Below are 20,626 nucleotides of genomic sequence, written 5' to 3'. Positions count from 1 at the left end.
TTTTAATTAAGGACTTGAAGTCAGTTTTGCAGACAACTAAATGATGAATTATTTCAGTAATGTGGAAAAACACTTTGCAATATGTATTTTATCTATTAATGCACCAAGTTGCTAAGTAAGCACGAATATGTTTATGTTCCAGAGCTAAGCTTTCTGGATATGGCCAATACTGGGAAATGGGACCTCTCTGATTAGCATAGACATAAATAGAAGAAAGACTGCAGACCAAGCTATGAAAGTAGAAATGTATTTATATACATAGTTCTTCTTTTAAGCTGGTTGGAGAGTTCTTGTATTTTCTGTTGACTACAACCTTTTTTTTTAAGTTAAATTGTGACAAAGGTTGTAAAATATGTTTTACATTGCTCCTTAAAACACTGCACTGTTTTTCTGCCTGTAGCGTTTTCTATCCTGAGCATTAGGTCTTATTGGACTTTGATGTGTGTGGGTGTTACTGCTGTTCTATACTAATGCCTTTATTGTTATTGTGGGAATAGAGTTCTCTTTCAGGCTTAGAAGCATCTAATAATACACTTTCATTTAGCCCATTGTGTTTACCAATTGCATTAAAGTATTTCTTTTTACAGACATGTGCTGCATAACCTGTATAAAGATGGAGAAAAATGTTAAAACATGCAAAATCAATATTGTTTAATAAAAGACACATAGTAATAGACACAAGGATGACATTTTTCTACCAAAATAATTATACTATTTGCTTATTCCTGTTTTTATCAATCTATTTTTCTTTCTTTCTGGTAATTTTATTCTGTTAAAAAAACAAAAACAAAAAAACCCAAACAAACAGAAAAACCTTCATTAGATACATAATTTCTCTTGGAGAAATGTGAGGAAGCATTTTTTTTTTACAGAAAGGGTGGTTTATTCATGGAATAAACTTCCATTTGAGGTGGTAAACACAAAGGGGGGTAGTTATCAACGTGTCAACTTTCCTGCCTTCGCCAGCCCAATACGCCCGCCTAAGCTCGCCTCACATCGCCGCCGCGGACCTGAAAAAATTTGTCTAAGTTGTCAAGTAAAGCTGTCAAAAAGCCGCGGGGCGATGAGCAGCGGACTGTGAGAGTTATCACTCCTCCGATCTCGCTGCTCTTCGGCTGTTTGACAGCTTTCTTGCTAGCCTGTCACTAAGCACTCACACTAAACTACACTGTTCTACCCCCTATACCGGCGCCGCCGGAGCCCCCCCGCAACTAAATAAAGTTACTAACCCCTAAACCGCCGCTCCTAGACCCCGCCGCAAGTCTTATAAATGTATTAACCCCTAAACCGCCGCTCCTAGACCCCTCCGCAACTCTTATAAATGTATTAACCCCTAAACCGCCGCTCCCGGACACCGCTGCCACCTACATTATACCTAGTAACCCCTATCCTGCCCCCCCTATACTGTCACCCTCTAAAATAAAGTTATTAACCCCTATCCTGCTGATCCCGCACCTCGCCACAAATAAATAAATAGTTTAACCCCTAAACCGCCGCTCCCTGAACCCGCCGCAACCTATATTAAATTTATTAACCCCTATCCTGCCCCCCCTACACCGTCGCCACCTATAATAAATTTATTAACCCCTATCCTGCCCCCCACTACACCGCCACCACTGTAATAAAATTATTAACCCCTAAACCTAAGTCTAACACTAACCCTAACACCCCCCTAACTTAAATATTAATTAAATAAATCTAAATAATATTTCTATTATTAACTAAGTTAATCATATTTAAAACTAAATACTTACCTATAAAATAAACCCTAATATAGCTACAATATAAATAATAATTATATTGTAGCTATCTTAGGATTTATTTTTATTTTACAGGCAAATTTCAATTTATTTTAACTAGGTATAAAAGCTAATAAATAGTTATTAACTATTTAATAGCTACCTAGCTAAAATAAAGAGAAATGTACCTGTAAACTAAAAAATAACCTAAGTTACAATTACACCTAACACAACACTATACTTTAATAAATTATTCCTATTTAAAACTAAATACTTACCTGTAAAATAAACCCTAAGATAGCTACAATATAAATAACAATTATATTGTAGCTATCTTAGGATTTATATTTATTCTACAGGTAACTTTGTATTTATTTTAGCTAGTTAGAATAGTTATTAAATAGTTCTTAACTATTTAATAACTACCTAGCTAAAAGAAATACAAAATTACCTGTAAAATAAATCCTAACCTAAGTTACAATTAAACCTAACACTACACTATCATTAAATAAATTAAATAAACTACCTACAAATAACTACAATTAAATACAATTACATAAACTAAAGTACAAAAAATAAAAAAAAGCTAAGTTACAAACATTTAAAAAAATATTACAACAATTTTAAGCTACTTATACCTAATCTAAGCCCCCTAATAAAATAACAAACCCCCCCAAAATAAAAAAATGCCCTACCCTATTCTACATTAAAAAAGTTCAAAGCTCTTTTACCTTACCAGCCCTTAAAAGGGCCTTTTGTGGGGGCATGCCCCAAAGAATTCAGCTCTTTTGCCTGTAAAAGAAAAATACAACCCCCCCAACATTAAAACCCACCACCCACATACCCCTAATCTAACCCAAACCCCCCTTAAAATAACCTAACACTAATCCCCTGAAGATCATCCTACCTTTAGTCGTCTTCACTCAGCCGAGCCACCGATCAGCCAATAGAATGCGAGCTCAATCTGATTGGCTGACTGGATCAGCCAATCAGATTGAACTTGAATCTGATTGGCTGATTCAATCAGCCAATCAGATTTTTCCTACCTTAATTCCGATTGGCTGATAGAATCCTATCAGCCAATCGGAATTGAAGGGACGCCATCTTGGATGACGTCCCTTAAAGGAGTTTTCATTCGTCGGTAGTCCGTCGGGAAAGAAGGATGTTCCGCGTCGGCGGGATGAAGATTCAAGACCCGGCTTCGAAGATGACCTCGCCCGGATAGAAGACTTCTTCAGCGCCTCTTGGAAGATGACCTCGCCCAGATGGAAGATTTCTTCAGCGCCGCTTGGAGGATCACTTCATCGGATGGAAGATTTCTTCAGCGCCCCTTGGGTGATCACTTCTGCCGGTCCGGATGTCCTCTTCAGTTCCATCGGTGGCTCGGCTGAGAGAAGACGACTAAAGGTAGGATGATCTTCAGGGGATTAGTGTTAGGTTATTTTAAGGAGGGTTTGGGTTAGATTAGGGGTATGTGGGTGGTGGGTTTTAATGTTGGGGGGGGTTGTATTTTTCTTTTACAGGCAAAAGAGCTGAATTCTTTGGGGCATGCCCCCACAAAAGGCCCTTTTAAGGGCTGGTAAGGTAAAAGAGCTTTGAACTTTTTTAATGTAGAATAGGGTAGGGCATTTTTTTATTTTGGGGGGTTTGTTATTTTATTAGGGGGCTTAGATTAGGTGTAAGTATCTTAAAATTGTTGTAATATTTTTTTAAATGTTTGTAACTTATTTTTTTTATTTTTTGTAACTTAGCTTTTTTTATTTTTTGTACTTTAGTTAGTTTATGTAATTGTATTTAATTGTAGTTATTTGTAGGTAATTTATTTAATTTATTTAATGATAGTGTAGTGTTAGGTTTAATTGTAACTTAGGTTAGGATTTATTTTACAGGTAATTTTGTATTTCTTTTAGCTAGGTAGTTATTAAATAGTTAATAACTATTCTAACTAGCTAAAATAAATACAAAGTTACCTGTAAAATAAATATAAATCCTAAAATAGCTACAATGTAATTATTAATTATATTGTAGCTATCTTAGGCCTAGATTTAGAGTTTTGTCGGTAACGACCCGCGTAGCTAACGCTGGCTTTTTTCTGGCCGCACCTTTTAAATACCTCTGGTATTGAGAGTTCACAGAATGGCTGCGTTAGGCTCCAAAAAGGGAGCGTACAGGCATATTTAACGCCACTGCAACTCTCGATACCAGAGTTGCTTACGGACGCGGCCAGCTTAAAAAACGTGCTCGTGCACGATTCCCCCATAGAAAACAATGGGGCTGTTTGAGCTGAAAAAAAACCTAACACCTGCAAAAAAGCCGCGTTCAGCTCCTAATGCAGCCCCATTGTTTGCTATGGGGAAACACTTCCTACGTCTGCACCTAACACTCTAACATGTACCCAGAGTCTAAACACCCCTAACCTTACACTTATTAACCCCTAATCTGCCGCCCCTGCTATCGCTGACCCCTGCATATTATTATTAACCCCTAATCTGCCGCTCCGTAAACTTACATTATCCCTATGTACCCCTAATCTGCTGCCCTAACATCGCTGACCCCTATATTATATTTATTAACCCCTAATCTGCCCCCCACAACGTCGCCTCCACCTGCCTACACTTATTAACCCCTAATCTGCCGAGCGGACGGCACCGCTATTATAATAAAGTTATTAACCCCTAATCCGCCTCACTAACCCTATAATAAATAGTATTAACCCCTAATCTGCCCTCCCTAACATCGCCGACACCTAACTTCAAACATTAACCCCTAATTTGCCGACTGGAGCTCACCGCTATTCTAATAAATGTATTAACCCCTAAAGCTAAGTCTAACCCTAACACTAACACCCCCCTAAGTTAAATATAATTTAAATCTGCCGAGCGGACCGCACCGCTACTATAATAAAGTTATTAACCCCTAATCCGCCTCACTCCCGCCTTAATAACCCTATAATAAATATTATTAACCCCTAATCTGCCGACCGAATCTCGCCGCTACTAAAATAAATGGATTAACCCCTAAAGCTAAGTCTAACCCTAACCCCCCCCCCTAAGTTAAATATAATTTAAATCTAACTAAATAAATTAACTCTTATTAAATAAATTATTCCTATTTAAAGCTAAATACTTACCTGTAAAATAAATCCTAATATAGCTACAATATAAATTATAATTATATTATAGCTATTTTAGGATTTATATTTATTTTACAGGTAACTTTGTATTTATTTTAACCAGGTACAATAGCTATTAAATAGTTAAGAACTATTTGATAGCTAAAATAGTTAAAATAATTACAAAATTACCTGTAAAATAAATCCTAACCTAAGTTACAATTAAACCTAACACTAGACTATCAATAAATTAATTAAATACAATACCTACAATTATCTACAATTAAACCTAACACTACACTATCAATAAATGAATTAAATACAATATCTACAAATAAATACAATTAAATAAACTAACTAAAGTACAAAAAATAAAAAAGAACTAAGTTACAAAAAATAAAAAAATATTTACAAACATTAGAAAAATATTACAACAATTTTAAACTAATTATACCTACTCTAAGCCCCCTAATAAAATAACAAAGCCCCCCCAAAATAAAAAAATGCCCTACCCTATTCTAAATTAAAAAAGTTGAAAGCTCTTTTACCTTACCAGCCCTGAACAGGGCCCTTTGCAGGGCATGCTCCAAGAAATTCAGCTCTTTTGCCTGTAAAAAAACACATACAATACCCCCCCCCAACATTACAACCCACCACCCACATACCCCTAATCTAACCCAAACCCCCCTTAAATAAACCTAACACTAAGCCCCTGAAGATCTTCCTACCTTATCTTCACCTCGCCGGGTATCACCACCGATCGGTCCTGGCTCCAAAATCTTCATCCAACCCAAGCGGGGGCTAGACATCCATCATCTGACGGCTGAAGAAGTCCAGAAGAGGGTCCAAAGTCTTCATCCTATCCGGGAAGAAGAGTAGATCCGTACCGGCAACCATATTCTTCCAAGCGGCATCTTCTATCTTCATCCGATGGGGACCAGCTCCATCGTGAAGACCTCCAGCGCGGACCCATCTTCTTCTGACGACGTCCAACTGAAGAATGACGGTTCCTTTAAGGGACGCCATCCAAGATGGCGTCCCTCGAATTCCGATTGGCTGATAGGATTCTATCAGCCAATCGGAATTAAGGTAGGAAAATTCTGATTGGCTGATGGAATCAGCCAATCAGAATCAAGTTCAATCCGATTGGCTGATCCGATCAGCCAATCAGATTGAGCTCGCATTCTATTGGCTGTTCCGATCAGCCAATAGAATGCGAGCTCAATCTGATTGGCTGATCAGATCAGCCAATCGGATTGAACTTGATTCTGATTGGCTGATTCCATCAGCCAATCAGAATTTTCCTACCTTAATTCCGATTGGCTGATAGAATCCTATCAGCCAATCGGAATTCGAGGGACGCCATCTTGGATGACGTCCCTTAAAGGAACCGTCATTCTTCAGTTGGACGTCGTCGGAAGAAGATAGAAGATGCCGCTTGGAAGAAGATGGTTGCCGGTCCGGATCTACTCTTCTTCCCGGATAGGATGAAGACTTTAGACCCTCTTCTGGACTTCTTCAGCCGTCGGATGATGGATGTCTAGCCCCCGCTTGGGTTGGATGAAGATTTTGGAGCCAGGACCGATCAGTGGTGATACCCGGCGAGGTGAAGATAAGGTAGGAAGATCTTCAGGGGCTTAGTGTTAGGTTTATTTAAGGGGGGTTTGGGTTAGATTAGGGGTATGTGGGTGGTGGGTTGTAATGTTGGGGGGGTATTGTATGTGTTTTTTTTACAGGCAAAAGAGCTGAATTTCTTGGTGCATGCCCCGCAAAGGGCCCTGTTCAGGGCTGGTAAGGTAAAAGAGCTTTGAACTTTTTTAATTTAGAATAGGGTAGGGCATTTTTTTATTTTGGGGGGCTTTGTTATTTTATTAGGGGGCTTAGAGTAGGTGTAATTAGTTTAAAATTGTTGTAATATTTTTCTAATGTTTGTAAATATTTTTTTATTTTTTTGTAACTTAGTTCTTTTTTATTTTTTGTACTTTAGTTAGTTAATTTAATTGTATTTATTTGTAGATATTGTATTTAATTCATTTATTGATAGTGTAGTGTTAGGTTTAATTGTAGATAATTGTAGGTATTGTATTTAATTAATTTATTGATAGTCTAGTGTTAGGTTTTATTGTAACTTAGGTTAGGATTTATTTTACAGGTAATTTTGTAATTATTTTAACTATTTTAGCTATTAAATAGTTCTTAACTATTTAATAGCTATTGTACCTGGTTAAAATAAATACAAAGTTACCTGTAAAATAAATATAAATCCTAAAATAGCTATAATATAATTATAATTTATATTGTAGCTATATTAGGGTTTATTTTACAGGTAAGTATTTAGCTTTAAATAGGAATAATTTATTTAATAAGAGTTAATTTATTTCGTTAGATTTAAATTATATTTAACTTAGGGGGGGGGGTTAGGGTTAGACTTAGCTTTAGGGGTTAATCCATTTATTTTAGTAGCGGCGAGATTCGGTCGGCAGATTAGGGGTTAATAATATTTATTATAGGGTTATTAAGGCGGGAGTGAGGCGGATTAGGGGTTAATAACTTTATTATAGTAGCGGTGCGGTCCGCTCGGCAGATTAGGGGTTAATAAGTGTAGGCAGGTGGAGGCGACGTTGAGAGGGGCAGATTAGGGGTTAATAAATATAATATAAGGGTCGGCGGTGTTAGGGGCAGCAGATTAGGGGTACATAAGTATAACGTAGGTGGCGGTCGGCAGATTAGTGGTTAATTATTGTAGGTAGCTGGCGGCGACGTTGTGGGGAGCAGGTTAGGGGTTAATAAATATAATATAGGGGTCGGCGGTGTTAGGGGCAGCAGATTAGGGGTACATAAGTATAACGTAGGTGGCGGTCCACAGATTAGTGGTTAAAAAAATTTAATCGAGTGGCGGCGATGTGGGGGGACCTCGGTTTAGGGGTACATAAGTAGTTTATGGGTGTTAGTGTACTTTAGAGCACAGTAGTTAAGAGCTTTATGAACCGGCGTTAGCCCAGAAAGCTCTTAACTACTGACTTTTTTCTGCGGCTGGAGTTTTGTCGTTAGAATTCTAACGCTCACTTCAGCCACGACTCTAAATACCGGAGTTAGAAAGATCCCATTGAAAAGATAGGATACGCAATTGACGTAAGGGGATCTGCGGTATGGAAAAGTCGCGGCTGAAAAGAGAGCGTTAGACCCTTTCCTGACTGACTCCAAATACCGGCGGTAGCCTAAAACCAGCGTTAGGAGCCTCTAACGCTGGTTTTCACGGCTACCGCCAAACTCTAAATCTAGGCCTTAGGGTTTATTTTACAGGTAAGTATTTAGTTTTAAATAGGAATAATTTATTAAAGTATAGTGTAGTGTTAGGTGTAATTGTAACTTAGGTTAGTTTTTAGTTTACAGGTACATTTCTCTTTATTTTAGCTAGGTAAGCTATTAAATAGTTAATAACTATTTAATAGCTATTGTACCTAGTTAAAATAAATTGAAAGGTACCTGTAAAATAAAAATAAATCCTAAAATAGCTACAATATAATTATTATTTATATTGTAGCTATATTAGGGTTTATTTTATAGGTAAGTATTTAGTTTTAAATAGGATTAACTTAGTTAATAATAGAAATATTATTTTGATTTATTTAATTAATATTTAAGTTTGGGGGGTGTTAGGGTTAGTGTTAGACTTAGGTTTAGGGGTTAATAAATTTATTACAGTGGCGGCGGTGTAGTGGGGGGGCAGGATAGGGGTTAATAAATGTATTATAGGTGGCGACGGTGTAGGGGGGGCAGATTAGGGGTTAATAAATTTAATATAGGTTGTGGCAGGGTCAGGGACCGGCGGTTTAGGGGTTAAACTATTTATTTATTTGCGGCGAGGTGCGGGATAGGCAGGATAGGGGTTAATAACTTTATTATAGGGGGGGGCAGGATAAGGGGTTACTAGGTATCATGTAGGTGGCGGTGGGCTCCGGGAGCGGCGGTTTTAGGGGTTAATATGTATAGAGTAGCTTGCGGTGGGCTCCGTGAGCGGCGGTTTTAGGGGTTAATCATTTTATTTAGTTGCGGCGGTATATGGGGGGACAGATTAGAGGTGTTTAGACTCGGGGGTACATGTTAGGGTGTTAGGTGTAGACAGCTCCCATAGAAATCAATGGGATGTCTGGCAGCAGCGAACTTGTACTTTCGCTATGGTCAGACTCCCATTGATTCCTATGGGATCCGCCGCCTCCAGGGTGGCGGTTTGAAAACCAGGTACGCTGTGCCGTAAAAGTGCTGAGCGTACCTGCTAGTTTTTTGATAACTAGCAAAAGTAGTCAGATTGTGCCGCACTTGTGTGCGGAACATCTGGAGTGACGTAAGAATCGATCCGTGTCGGACTGAGTCCGGCGGATCGAAGTTTATGTCACAAAATTCTACTTTTGCCGGTCTCTAGCCTTTGATAACTAAGGCGAATCAGCCTCGCCACAAATACGCTGCGGAATTCCAGCGTATTTGAGGTTGACGGCTTGATAACTAGGCCCCAAAAACTGTAAAGGAATTCAAAAATGCCTGGGACATGCATAAGGCTATCCTAAGAAAAAGTAACATGTAATATGGGTAGACTGGATGGGCCTTTTTGGTTCTTATCTACCATCAAATTCTATGTTTCTATCAAACTCAAAATAAATTCTCCATAAATAGTTTAAATGGATATGAAACCCAATGTTTTTCTTTCATGATTCAGATAGAGCATGCAATTTTAAGCAACTTTCTATTTACTCCTATTATCAATTTTTCTTTGTTCTCTTTGTATCTTTATTTGAAAAAAGCAGAAATGTAAGCATAGGAGGCGGCCTATTTTTGGTTCAGCACTTGGATAGCGCATGTGGCCACCAATCAGCTATAACTACCCAGTTGCTGAACCAAAAATGGGCCGACTCCTAAGCTTCTAAGATGCTAGTGTTTGAAACAGTACCATAGTGTGTGCAAGATGACCTGTTATATTTTCTGCTTAAAGGGACATTAAACAAATTCTAGATAGAATGATGCATTCAAAGGAAAGATTAGTCTGATAATAACATGTAGATATATTTTTTAAAGTTTCATTTGCTGTTTAATTATTGACAAAATAAGTGTAAAGTTTAAGTGTCTATAAAACAATGGGAGCTGCCATGTTGTAACTCAGGTTACCTTCTCTGCTGTGGCCAATTAGAAACAGTTATAAATTGGTCACTAGAGTGTGCAGCCAATGGCTGTGTAGAATATTAAAGTGCTCTGCACTTCCATTTCTAACAGGAACTGAAAAGCTCACAATTTCAGAATTGAATTACAGGAAAAGGAGACTAAATAAAGTATATTTCAGTCTTTTTTTATATATACACAATTTATCATGTTAAATTACCATCTCAAAGTGTTTAATGTCCCTTTAACTGTGTATTCCTCCTTAGCAGCTTACTGATCGAGCAGCCTGCCTTTGTGGGCAGAAGAAAAGAGAGTGTTAGACGCTATCTGTTTACATCCTACACCTGACAGGTATGTGTAAGAGAAACTTCTACTGCAAAATATTTATGGGCAAGTTCAAGACTTTAATGCTGTTTACAAGCTTGTTTATATATTTTAAAATGAAGCTGTGCTTTTGAAGGGGAGGGAGGGAAGAGGAAGGGAAAAGACCTGGAACTGTAAACAGCAAATTAGTTTTTCCTACATTATTGCAGTGATGGCGATCGTTGCATGGCTCTCCAGTATCACTACTTTTGTACTGCTCATTACATTTATACTTTTTCCTTTTTACATTTTTTTTTTGTGTGCACAGCCTATTTTTCTTTTAAAGTGTAAACAGCTTATCGGATTTGGCTTCTACAGTTTGCCCTTATTTAAATTAAAGAGCTCATGCGATGTCAGGTGTTTAGCAACTTTCATCTGCCATCTTTGTTTTGAGGTTTACATTTTAACATTTACCAATATATATTTCCAAAAGAACCCATAAACAAGTAATCATTACAACAATATCTTATATTAAACTATGAAGAACAAAAAGAAACCATACTCAGCTAATAACCGCGTTTAAAGCTAAAAGCTAGGACAAAACACCTAAAATATTACATCACATCCATTCCCAAATTTGGTTGCTATAGCAATGGGACGGCATGGCTGCAGACAGGCAAGATATTAATAGATTCACCTACGCTATAAAGGGGTTTCTTGAACTTACTCTATAGGTGAGGATCCTCCTATATAGACAGATGGAATGTGTACGCTGTCTGGGCACCAGCACCCAGCAATCATGCTCTTTCACATTTTTGGCAGATTCTGATCAATATGCTTGGTAATTTGTTTAAGGTTTTGCTCTAGTATTGTTGTGTAATATGGTATGGAAGTCTAATTAGCCATACATGCATTTTTTTAAGGAACCACACAAGGGCATTTGCAAATATATGTAGAAAATCCAAAATATTAGGAGCTAGTGCTCTCTTCTGGCTCATTTTCGTTATTGCTATGGTGCAATACTGTCTGCTAATGCTTTCACAGACCTAGATTACAAGTTGCGCAGCAAATCCTTTTGTGGAAAACCCAGTGCGTGATATGATTTCCATTGCGCCGTCGTTACAAGTTTCAAAATAACATTCTTTTCTCACGTGTTATGCCACATTAATCCACATACCACACACAAACCAAGTCTCGACTTGGTGTACGTATTCCCCCCTAGAGATTAATGCAGAATGTTGAAAAAAACCTAACACCTGCGATTGCGATATCGTCATCTCATTTTCCAATTCCCCATTGAAAATCTAACACCCTACCATAAGCCCCTAGTCTAATAACCCCTAAACCACTATCCCCCACATTGCAACCACTAAATTAAACTATTACCCCTAAACCTCCACCCCACAACGCAGTTTCAAAATACACTATTAGCCCCTAAACCGCCATTCCCCACATCACAACCACTAAATAAATAGATTAACCCCTAAACCACCCCCCACAACGCAAAGTATCAAAATACACTATTAACCCCTAAACTGCCATTCCCCCACATAACAACCACTGAATAAATATATTAACCCCTAAAACGCCATCCCCCCAAAATGCAAAGTATCTAAATACACTAAAACGGCCTTTTGCCAGGGATTGGCCAGACCCCCTCAAAATAACTAAATAAAATAACTAAAAAACTAATCTACTCATTGCCCCGAAAAAAGGGCATTTGGATAGGCATTGCCCTTAAAAGGGCATTAAGCTCTTTTTATGCCAATAAAAATTTAAAAAGCCCTAATCTTAAAAAATAAAACCACCCTAAAAAAACCCTAACAGCCCCAAATTGGTAGTCACCAATGATGAAGGGCGATGCTCCATCTTCATCCAGGCGACGACCCATCTTCATCCATCGCGGGACCATCTTCTTTAATCTTCATTCAGGCCGCGGTCCATCTTCTATCTACATCCCGGTGGTGGCGGTGAAGTCTTCTGCAAGTTCATTGGCGACATTGGTACACCTCTTCAGAGCATCGACACGGAGCTCCGCTTCATGCGGTCTCCACCCGCACACTGAAGATTGAATCCAAGGTATCCCTTTTATATAGGGGTACCTTTGCATTCTTATTGGATGATTTGATTCTTCAAATTCAAATCAGCCAATAGGATGAAAGCAGCTTTCATCCTATTGGCTGATTTGAATTTGTTCAGCCAATAGGAATGCAAGGATACCCTATATAAAAGGGAGCACTGTAGATGAGGTTAGCTGGAACAGCCAGTGAAAGGGGCTGGGAGCAGACACTCTACCTGTTCCCTGCATATGAAAAGACAGATTAGAGAAACAGGAGCCTTGCAGTAGTCTGTAAACGCGTGTATACATCTGACACTTTGGGGTTTGGTTAGGAGTCTGAAAATGAGCACAATGCTATTAAAAAATAAGCAAAATTATACATTGTTACAAAAATGCTCCCAGATGGGCAATATAAATGGATGATCTACAAAACATTTATGCAAAGAAAAATCTAGTGTACAATGTCCCTTTAAAGAAGTACATTCCTCTACAATATGATGATGATACACTTAGGAAGGTAGTTGAAGAGGGTTGTCGGTTTGTTTTCTCAAAGAACCTTACACTTGGTAACATGTTATTACCAAGGATATCTAAATACAGCTAACGCTGAAATGCGTAAGATCTTATCAGCACACCCAATGTTGTTCTTGTAAATCACATTTTTTTAATGAAGAAAGGAATAACATCTTTTTTTTAACTTTAGAGCTCTCAAGCACTTTTTTGATTTTGGAGCAAGGGGTCTCCAATATAGCTTGATAGCTAAATGTGTGTATCCACACACTTCTGGGACAAGACATCCTAAGGCAACATTGTAATTACTATGGCTGTGGTGATATCACTTTGCCCCTAGGCAGTGACTAAAGACAGAGACCCCGATCATACAAGCAGCAAGTTTGTCCACGACTCCTTTTACAGACCTGGATGAGTGAGTGATTCGAGATGGAATCAGCACTGTCTGGAGCTTATGGAGCCGCGTCTAAAGTGAGCACGCTTGGATGGAAGCCGGATTGTAACAAGGGGAGGGAGGGGTTAAAGTACTGCATTCCCCTGACGATCATTCCTGATTCACGCAGCTACAGGGGTGAGTGCTTAGTGGTTTACACAGCCTTGTTTAATAACTACTTTAAAGGAACTGAGTTAAAGATTGTCTTTTCCTTACCAAATTTGGATTTAATATTGAGTTTCACAGGACGCTGGTTTATTTTTTAATTGTCTCTCTTATTTTGAATGAAAAATTTTAGCTAGTTTATATCATTAGTCCCCATGAGCTTCTATAGGTGAGAGGTTTTGTTTTTAACCTTGAAACTCAGTAACCTGAGTTTGAATTCTGTTATTGGATTACTTTTAACAAAGTTAATACAAATTGTTTTAATATTGTTTTTTTTTATTATTTCTTATGATTATTGTTGTATTAATAATATGTGCCAAATTGTCAGCATGGTATTATTATGATGTGAGAATCTGAATGTTGGAGTTAAAAAGGCTTGAAAAAGTAGTTTTCATTATTATATTTGGACGTCATAGAGCCGCAAACTTGGCGCAATTAATCAAGCATCCAATCAAGAAAATTTGATGGATTTAAAAAGGTAAAGAACCGAATGCTGAATAATCTCCTTGAAAAAGCTAATGTGAATTAGCGAAATGTACGTCAGTTGACAAACCCTTTTGGCCGGTCACGATGAGGGGTGTTAGCTTGTACGGCACTGCTACAGGATACTGTGTGGAGAACTGTTCGGTCTGTTGCTACAGACTATCACATTAGAATGTATTACTGTGTGCATGTAAATCCAATTTTCCCTGGGATTCTCTGATAAAATGTAAATAAATTCTAGAGCTGTTGAATCTCTAACAAATGTGAGTATAATTGATTGCTCATCCTTTGTCCATAAAGGATTTGTGTTTGTAACAGTTTCACGCTATGGTGTTCTTTTCTCTTTGTTTTTGAGGCAACATTGTATGGACTGTTTGTAAAAAGAAAACTGTTGTGAACCTCATTATAAAAAACTCTTACAACTGACATTTAGATTTATTGTTTTGGGTTTGTATGATTTGTGTATAGGTTTGTGCACATTTTTTATTTTTCCCTTTTTTACTTGTGTTAAACCACTTTATTGCAGGGATGTGCAGTTAGGGGAGGCAGCTGAGGTTTATGTAAGAAAAATCAGTAATTTGTAAAAAAATGTATCTATGGAGAGAGGGAGTGAGACATTCTGCGTCTCTCCATTGCGCAATGACTCTGCAGCAGTATCTTAGGAGCTATTGTGCCAGCACCACCTACTGTCCATTTGAAGCAGATACCTATAACCCCCCAATTGAGGCAGCTCTCATAGCTGCCACTTTGGGGGGGGGGAGCCACTGTTCCTTCTATAGTGTGCGTGCGCACACTCACTACACAGTAAATGCAGTTTTATTTAAATGGGGATTTTTTTTTACTGTCCTCCCACCTGCACTTCAGTGAGTCCGTTTCCTACAGTGGCAGAAGAACAGCGTTAGAGTTAGCGACAGCTGCCTTTTAAACAACTTGCAGGGTAAGTAATCTTTTTTTAAATTTATTACCTTAGGAAGAAACACTGGGAATGTGCAAGGCTCGCCATCCAGGAGTGATTGTAATGCTTGTGGGATATTCCTCTATCAGACCAAACGTGGCCAGTAGTCTTCTTATCCCAGCGTCAAGTGGAATGGTAGGAAGTATCCCAGAGCAGAGAGAGTTTGTAAAATGAGGTAAACAGTACTCACAGTAGGCAGGGTAGTCCTTAGCGGTAACAGGAAGGCAATCCAGCAGTATAGCAGTTCAGGGGTAAACCAATAGAAGGACCAGGGCAGGCAGGAGTCAGCAACAAAAAGAAATCCAGCAGTATAACAGTTCACTGGCAAACCAAGAGAAGGACCAGACAGGCAGAGTTCAGTAACTGTATAGCAATCCAGCCCTTTAGGGGTTAAGCAAGCAGAGTGGTCAGACAAGCAGAGTTCAGTAACAATAAAGCAATCCAGCACTTTAGGGGTTAAGCAAGCAGAGTGGTTAGACAAGCAGAGTTCAGTAATGATCAAGCAATCCAGTTAAAGTAAGTAACACATCACACAGTAGCACACACAGTAACACCTATACTTGGGCACATGTGAGAGTGACTGAGGCACTTATATAGGATAGGATTCGCGCCACAGGAGGGATCCGGACTGGCATATGAAGACAGGGCAGGGGGTGATGACATCATCACCATGCTGTAGAAACACCGCCGCATCCCTAGCAACAGGAACGCCTGCGTCTGTGGCAACAGCCATAGCAGAGCGGATGAGCGGCGTGACAGTGATAGCTATGACTAGACATTTTTCTGTAGAAATAAAAATTAATTTTAAACAACTTCTTTTGGCATTATTAGTTATGCAGGATGCAGGGCTTGTACTGCCTGCTGTTCGCTGTTACTGTGATCCAATCCCTAACCCTCCCACCAGCACAGGCTTCACTAGCGATAAGAGGGGAGAATAAGGACTGCAGGAAAATGTGCACAATAAGGGGAATTGGTAGGGTTTATAGCTTTCCACATTCTGTTAAATGATAGTGTTAATATTAATGCTTTTAATGGGAACTGTGAGTTTTCTGCTTATTAACAATGTTGACTTTTGTCACTGTGAGGAGTGCTAGTAAGGGTTATAGCTTCCCACATTTTGCTGGCAGTTTATTTAACCTTTTATTGTGAATATGTTTTTTTTTAATGTGGTCTGGTAATTTGCTGCTTTTTAACAACATTGACTACAGAGCATGCTTTATTACTACAGCTCTCCGTAAGTATTGTGTTGTCAGTGTCACTAGCTGGTGCCCTTGTTGCGCAAAAAATGAAATGCTAGTGCCTTTTTAAAGCAGGAACCTCTTCTGGTCTGTATAATACACAATGTACTTTCCCTCCTAAAAGGTGACTGTTCTCCTGTAAAAAAGTTAGTACTGAGTACACTCCTATTTCCTGTCAACCAAGATATATGGTGAGATCTACTGGGTCCAGACACTAACTTCTGAGCATCTTAGTTATGTGCACTGAATATTAAAGGTAACAAAACACAGAAACTGTGCTGATTTTGTTTCTATGTATGTAGCCTAGATAGATTTAATTTCAGTACCTCACTCTGGTCATCCTACAGTTGTTTAGAGTTTTCATTAAAATTCTATTTTTATAGCCTTATTTTTATCATTTCTTAGGTGCTTTGCTTCCTTTGTATTTTAACTATTAGATATATAATTGCATAGTGGGCAGGGTTTTAGTACTTGGGTCACGGAATTGTACTTACCCCCTGGTTCCAAAATTGCCAGTCATCCCCTGCATTATTTTATGCATTAGTTACATTAGGGAGTTTCTGGTTTTAACATGTAATTAGATTGTTTGGAAGCCTGAGTTCTGACCCAGCCTACCTATTGTATTATATTGTTATATTAATATACTTTAACCTATAAACTTCTAAATTTCTGCCTGTTTCTAAGCCCCTACAGACTGCCTCTTATCATATGCTTTATTAGCTTTTTCACAACAAAAGACTGCTAATTCATGTGTGTCATATAGATAACAGTGTGCTCATGCCCGTGGAGTTGTGCAGGACATAGTACTAACTGGCTAAAATGCAAGTCAATAGATAAGGGGCGGTCTGCAGAGGCATAAATGCAAGCTTAGATACAATGCCTCGTCAGCTTCTGACCTCACCACACGTCACTGCTTTATGGTGATAATTTTAGCTTTATGATGTGTAAATATGTCCACATGGTCCTTAACCATTAAACCAGTTTGTGAAACTGTTTTACTTCAAATCTATATTTTTCATACAAAAAGTCAAAGTATCTTTTAGCTATGTATGTTGATAGCAGCCAAATAAACCACAGAGAAGATTACAACCTCAAATTAAATTTATTGAAAATATGTCCCAATTCAATCAAGTTTGATTTGTTTTGATTATGGTTGACCTTCAGGCATATAAACCGCACTGTATTATTATACATATTTTCATAATTAGTGTTTGTACATGACAAATGATTTACTAATGTAAAATAATGCCAATCAGGATTTTATATGTAAAAATGTATGAATGTTTTGGCATAATGGACTACAATAGTAATTTGGCTATACAAAAATAATGGTCCAAAGACACTGTAACTGACATCAGGAGGCAAAACTGTCACAATCAGTGACTTATCACAGTGAACTTACAGTCAATGTTATATTATATTTTAACCTCTTAGATACAATAGTGGATGGTTAGTGCAAAGGAGACGGTTTTGACTAGTAAAAGCTTTAGTATGCTTGAGAAATTAGGTCACCATGCTAATATCAGAAATGAAAAATAGGTTATTAACATTATGAGTCATACAATTTGTAAAAATGAAAAAAAAAAGATAACTTATTGAAATGTGTTTATGTGATATTAAAGAGTCATTGGCAGAAAAAAAAACTACTGTTTTAGATACAGTGACATTATTATTTATTAAAAAAACAAAAATATAGGCTTTTTGTAATACAATTGTTAAAATATACACATCTCATTGTGAAAAATAAGGACAAAATGCTGCAATTAATCACACGGCTGCACATGTAAATCAGGCACAAGTATAATCAACTATATATAAGTGGTTAATTTAATCAACTATATGTCAATAGTTATTTATTTATTTTTCCAAAACATTAGCCTTAAAGGGACAAAAACACCTTAATATATTAATATAAACTTCTTAATTCCATGTAGTAAAACAACTTTGCAATAAACTTTCATTAGTTATTTTGTTCTCCTTTACTGTAATTTAATTCTGAATATTGTAAGCTTTCCAATTCATGTTATAAATAGAAGTGCAGACGCAGCTATATTCCACACAGTCATTGGTTGTAAACTCTAGTAAGCCATTTATAAGCATTCCTAATTGGCCTCAGCAGAAAAGGTAACCTACTTTTTAATATGGCGGAAATACTTCAAGGAGTCCTCTTTTCAGGCTGTTATTGGGAAGGAATGGGGGTGTTGATCAAGGCAGATATCCACTTTTTTTAGTGTTGGTGGTCCATGAGGGGTGGCTTTACATGATAGGTAGGTATACTTAAGGTGGTGTTCGAGGAGTATGATAGATGGGGCTCATGCCTACTTTGGGATGCCAAGTGTGAATCTTCAGAGTAGGGCAATGGAGCAATTATAAAAAAGGAGATAGCATGGCCTTTACTTTATTTTACCAATAGGATTTTCATTGCTCTAGAGTTTGGTTTATGTAAAAAACTGCAGTTATGGAGTTAAGGTACAGTTATGGAGTTAAAGGGACATGAAACCCACATTTTGTCTTTCACGATTCAGATAGAACATGCAGTTTAAAACAACATTCCAATATATTTATTCTATCTAATTTGCTTCATTCTCTTGATATCCTTTCTTGAATAAGCAGTATTACACTACTGGGAGCTAGTTAACACACTGGGTGAGCCAATAACATGAAGCAAATCTGTGCAACCATCAATAAGCAGCTCCTTTGCCTACCTAGATATCTTTTTCAACAAAGGATACCAAGTGAACAAAATAAATTACAAAACAAATTAGACAATAGAAGTAAATTTGAAAGTGGTTTAAGATCACAAGCTTTATCTGAATCATGAAGGACAAAATTGGGTTTCCTATCCCTTTAAGGGGGCACCCGAGTATTTAAACAAGTGTTATCACCTTTAATAATAGTCATAAAAGGTTTGTATAACAATTCTGTTGCTAATGATCCTTGCTACCTTTATGCAGTTTCTAGTATAACAGGTTAAAGAGATAATAAAGGATATTTTAAACATTTCAGCATCCTGCAGTTTAATTTATACTTAATGAATGTTCCAATACCTTGAGCTTTTGAGCAGTTTCGCTGCTTTCCTGGCTGCAATATTGGCTCCTTTCCAAACCCATTGTGAGGCTAATTTGCATTAGCCAATCACGGTGGTGGGCAACCTGAGTGCTTTCTGTTATGCAAGCTCCTTTGAGTGCTGAGAGTTCAGAAACTACAGCACATACTCATTTGGAGACGCTAATGTCTTCAGTGACAGTAGTGTGCATCTACAGCGAATACAACTGCACATAACAATATCAGTTGTGATGTGCAGTCACTAGAGGCAGGTGAGGCAGTGCTTCACCTCTCATATGGGCAAAAATATATATTTTTTATTGGCTTTAAAAAAATATTGCAATTTTTTTCCCACAGCATTTTTTTTCACAGCTACATGTTGTGCAATGAAGAGGCACAAGCAGGTCTGCCCACCATTACACAACATGCTGCACCACCTACTGGATGAAAGTGGTTAAGATCATTGCATGGCCCATAACTGCTTATTTGAGGCAGTCCTATTTGGGCTGAACCAATCCAGTGAGAGGCATTAGTAAGTGGAATTTAGGATTGGGGCTGGATGTTTAATCATATAAAACAAAACAAAAACGGAAAAAAAATACTTTCATTTATTTTGTTGCTGCCCTGTTCAGCTGTAAGCTTTTATTCAATAAAAAAAGAGATTTCTGTTCTTCCCCTCCAAGTGCAGTGGAATGTTCCACTGTTACTTCCTTACAGACTAGAGACTACAGAGCAGGAAGAAATGCAGACTCAGAACAGTGTTTTAACCACATTTTATTAAAGTAAGTTCTGCAGCCTTAGATTTTACTGAAACTGATTCTGTTAGTTAAAATTATAATTTAATGAATGTGGTTTAGTGTTTTTTGTGTTTTACTCTTTTACAGCAGTTTAAGGATAATTTTTGTATTTTTGTTTACTCAAACTTTACTCAAACTTTACACCCAGCAGCTTGCCTCTGTACTGCACACTAATATATAGCCTCACTTTCTGAACTATCTGTAGCTCTGCTGTTTGTATGGATGAGTTGTTATTTGACAAGAGTAAGCTAGACCAACAGCATGGTAATGTTAGAATGAGTTATAGCAAATATTCTCCATGGCTCCTGTAGCTATAGTATTTCATGTAATCCAATGATTCCTTAGGTGTATTTTGGACAACCCTGATGTAGACAACAAATAATAATTTATTAATGCTCCCATTCATATGTGCTGTTCTGTTTCAGATATTTAAAATAGATTGTAGACTATTAGCATTTGATAGTCACTTAAAATATTACTTAAAAATGCAGTGGTCCCTCCCCCCCCCCTTGTGTGTGTGTGTGTCTCTACCTATCCATCTCTCTCCTTATGTGTCATTCTCCCTCATGGTCTCTTTCTCTCTCTGACTCTCTTCCTCCCCCTCTGACTGTCTCATCCCTTATGTGTCTCTCTTAC

This window comes from Bombina bombina, chromosome 3 (genome assembly GCF_027579735.1).
Source record: "Bombina bombina isolate aBomBom1 chromosome 3, aBomBom1.pri, whole genome shotgun sequence".
NCBI lineage: Eukaryota > Metazoa > Chordata > Amphibia > Anura > Bombinatoridae > Bombina > Bombina bombina.
Note: the sequence above shows the minus strand (reverse complement) of the source record.